Below are 4,367 nucleotides of genomic sequence, written 5' to 3' on the forward strand. Positions count from 1 at the left end.
GCTTGGCAGGCTACAGTCCACGGGATTGCAAAGTCGGACACAACAAAGCAACTTTCACTTTCACCTTATAAAAGCCTACAGTTCTGTTTTGTTAGCATTACCATACTTATAAAATGGCATTTGTGCAGCAATTTGGATATTTTAAAATATTGTGCCCATATTTTGCAAAATTGAATAATGAATGTGACAATATTAATGGGTTTTCCATGGAATTCTCCAGGCAAGAATACTGGAGTGGGTGCTAAGCACGCATGCTAAATCACTTCAGTTGTGTTCCACTCTTTGCAACACTATAAACTGTAGCCTGCCAGGCTCCTCTGTCCCTGGGATTCTCCTGGGAAGAATACTGGAGCGGGTTGTCATGCCCTCCTCCAGGGAAAATTTCCTGACCCAGCGATTGAACCCTTGTCTCTTACGTCTCTTGCATTGGCAGATAGGTTATTTAGCACTAGCACCACCTGGGAAACCCACTGGAATGCGGTAGCCATTCCCTTCTCCAGGGGATCTTCCCCACCCAGGGATCAAACATGCTTCTCCTGCATTGCAGGCAGATTCTTTACCATCTGAGCCACCAGGGAAGTTTATCAGTTCTAAAGTTTGAAAACAGAACCTCTTTGCAAGTTGGTTGTTAAATTTTTTGGACTTCAACTTTCACATATATTTCCTAGATGCTTTATAAGGAAAAATTAAGGGTGGTGTTAAGACAATGAATATAATCCTAATAAGATTATATATAACAAATTACAAAAAAGGAGACACATTAAAATTTTTTTTCTAACAGCTACTATACCCTGCTATGAATATCTTGATACTAAAATAAGTTTCATTTACTCACTAAAAAACAAAAAGAAGCCAAATTTGATAACATATTGGAGTAGCTGAGAACAACAAAATAAAACAAAAACCTCCACTGTGAGATAAATAAAAATCTACATATTGAAATGGACTGAATTTGTATAAAGAAGGAATTACATTATATTGAAGCAAACCAGTGACTACCTGGTTCATATCAATAACTATAAAATCAGTATAGAATTAAAATGAGAGAATAAACAAATATTAATAAGTTAAGCAATAATTAAATAATAATTTAATTTAAAATGTATTTAAAATGATTAACAATGTCTATATAACCTTTTAGCTAATAATAGACTGAAAATGTTTTAAAATTTAAAAATATTTATATATATGTTAATTAATTAAATTTATAAGGTACTTTATTCAACAAAAATAGTCCACTGGTAAAAACCAATAACTCTATACAACAAAGCTTACAGGTCATTGCTATCTCAAATCATGGCAATAAATTATGTGGATATTTCTAACACAAAGCATGTATCTGTAACCAGTGTTTCCATGGGAATTTACATTTATATCAATACAAAAGCTAAATTATTTTAACAAAAATGATCTTTTAAAAAAATAATCCACACAATTCCTATAAATGACCATCATCCATTACATATTGGTAATAGTATTTAATATTAATTTATATAATCTTTCCAGGAACCATCTGTTATATGAAGCTATATAATTAAAACTTTTAATTAAAATTTTGGTATTGAATTGAATCATTATAATTTCAAAATATATTAGAAATAGTAACACATAAACATATGACCCAAAATGAACCTACTTCTTTCAGAATCATAGAGCCTTTAGAATATCTTAGATATCTAATTTAACCTCTTTTTTTCATAGTGAATAAACAGATGTCCAGAGACATTTATTTAGGCAATTAAGTAACGACAAGACCAGCAGTAGGACTTTGGTCTCCTAACTAGTTTAGATGTTAAAATAAGGATTTCTGTATCTAGATGGCTGGTGTTTTATGGGGTCTTGTGATCTATGACACATTTATTATACTCAGATTGAGAGCTTCTTGTGAGCAAAATCTATAAACTATCACTTTCTATTCAAAATAGCTAAAGTTGGCAGTTCTTCCTGCAACACAAAGATAGCTTCTAACAAACAGATCCTCCCCTTCCCCTCATCCCCATAGGTCAAACAACAAAAAACTCTGGGCAAAATTAAAAGTTCAACCACCCAAAGTTTCTAAAGAGTTGAGAAAGGAAAAAGTAGACAGATTTAAGAGGGAAACGAAAAGTTGGAGGCAATAACCTTCAAAAGATTACTTTTCTCTGTTTGAGACTTCTCTCTGAGGTCATACATAGAGGTAGCACAGTGAAAAGTAGTTAAAACTCTGAGAAAAAGTCTGTCATTTTTCTGTGCAGAGGAACAAAGGGAAGGAGACAAGGCAAGAAGAGTTTCCAGAAAGAGAATATCAGAAAGGAGAGAGCCAGATGGGGCAAAGCCAAAGTTCTGTGTGTAAGTTAAGTTCAGTCGCTCAGACATATCCGACTCTTTGTGCCCCATGAACTATAGCACGACAGGCCTCCCTGTCCACCCCCAACTCCAGGAGTCCACCCAAACCCATGGCCATTGAGTTGGTGATGCAATCCAACCATCTCATCCTCTGTCATCCACTTCTCCTCCTGTCCTCAATCTTTCCCAGCATCAGGGTGTTTTCAGATGAGTCACCTCTTCACATCAGGTGGCCAAAGTATTGGAGTTTTATCTTCAACATCAGTCCTTCCAATGAACACCAGGACTGATCTCCTTTAGGATGGACTGGTTGGATCTCCTTGCAGTCCAAGGGACTCAAGAGTCTTCTTCTCCAACACCACACTTTAAAAGCATCAATTCTTTGGTGCTCAGCTTTCCTCACAGTCCAACTCTCACATCCATACATGACCACTGGAAAAACCATAGCCTTGACTAGATAGACCTTTGTTGACAAAGTAATCTCTCTGATTTTCAATATGCTATCTAGGTTGGTCATAACTTTCCTTCCAAGGAGTAAGCGTCTTTTAATTTCAGGGCTGCAGTCACCATCTGCAGTGATTTCAGAGCCCAAAAAAATAAAGTCACCCACTGTTTCCCCATCTATTTGCCATGAAGTGATGGGACCGGATGCCATGATATTTGTTTTCTGAATGTTGAGTTTTAAGCCAACTTTTTCACTCTCCTCTTTCACTTTCATCAAGAGGCTCTTTAGTTCTTCATTTTCTGCCATAAGGGTGGTGTCATCTGCATATCTGAGGTTATTGATCTTTCTCCTGGCAATCTTGATTCCAGCTTGTGCTTCTTCCAGCCCAGTGTTTCTCATGATGTACTCTGCATAGAAGTTAAATAAGCAGGGTGACAATATACAGCCTTGACGGACTCCTTTTCCTATTTGGAACCAGTCTGTTGTTCCATGTCCAGTTCTAACTGTTGCTTCCTGACCTGCATATAGGTTTCTGAACAGACAAGTCAGGTGGTCTGGTATTCCCATCTCTCAGAATTTTCCAGTTTATTGTGATCCACACAGTCAATGGCTTTGGCATAGTTAATAAAGCAGAAATAGATGTTTTTCTGGAACTCTCTTGCTTTTTCCATGATCCAGAGGATGTTGGCAATTTGATCTCTGGTTCCTCTGCCTTTTCTAAAACCAGCTTGAACGTCAGGGAGTTCATGGTTCATGTATTGCTGAAGCCTGGCTTGCAGAATTTTGAGCATTACTTTACTAGCATGTGAGATGAGTGCAATTGTGCGGTAGTTTGCGCATTCTTTGGCATTACCTTTCTTTGGAATTGGAATGAAAACTGCCCTTTTCCAGGCCTGTGGCCACTGCTGAGTTTTCCAAATTTGCTGGCATATTGAGTGCAGCACCGTCACAGCATCATCTTTCAGGATTTGAAACAGCTCAACTGGAATTCCATCACCTCCACTAGCTTTGTTCATAGTGATGCTTTCTAAAGCCCACTTGACTTCACATTTCAAGATGTCTGACTCTAGATTACTGATCACATCATCATGATTATCTGGGTCGTGAAGATCTTTTTTGTACAGTTCTTCCATGTATTCTTGCCACCTCTTCTTAATATCTTCTGCTTCTGTTAGGACCCTACCATTTCTGTCCTTTATCGAGCCCATCTTTGCATGAAATGTTCCCTTGGTATCTCTAATTTTCTTGAAGAGATCTCTAGTCTTTCCCATTCTGTTCTTTCCCTCTATGTCTTTGCATTGATCACTGAAGAAGGCTTTCTTTGGAACTCTGCATTCAGATGCTTATATCCTTCCTTTTCTCCTTTGCTTTCTGCCTCTTTTCTTTTCACAGCTATTTGTAAGGCCTCCCCAGACAGCCATTTTGCTTTTTTGCATTTCTTTTCCATGGTGATGGTCTTGATCCCTGTCTCCTGTACAATGTCATGAACCTCATTCCATAGTTCATCAGGCACTCTATCTATCAGATCTAGACCCTTAAATCTATTTCTCACTTCCAAATAATCATAAGGGGTTTGATTTAGGTCATAGCTGAATGG

This window comes from Ovis canadensis, chromosome 3 (genome assembly GCF_042477335.2).
Source record: "Ovis canadensis isolate MfBH-ARS-UI-01 breed Bighorn chromosome 3, ARS-UI_OviCan_v2, whole genome shotgun sequence".
Lineage (NCBI taxonomy): Eukaryota > Metazoa > Chordata > Mammalia > Artiodactyla > Bovidae > Ovis > Ovis canadensis.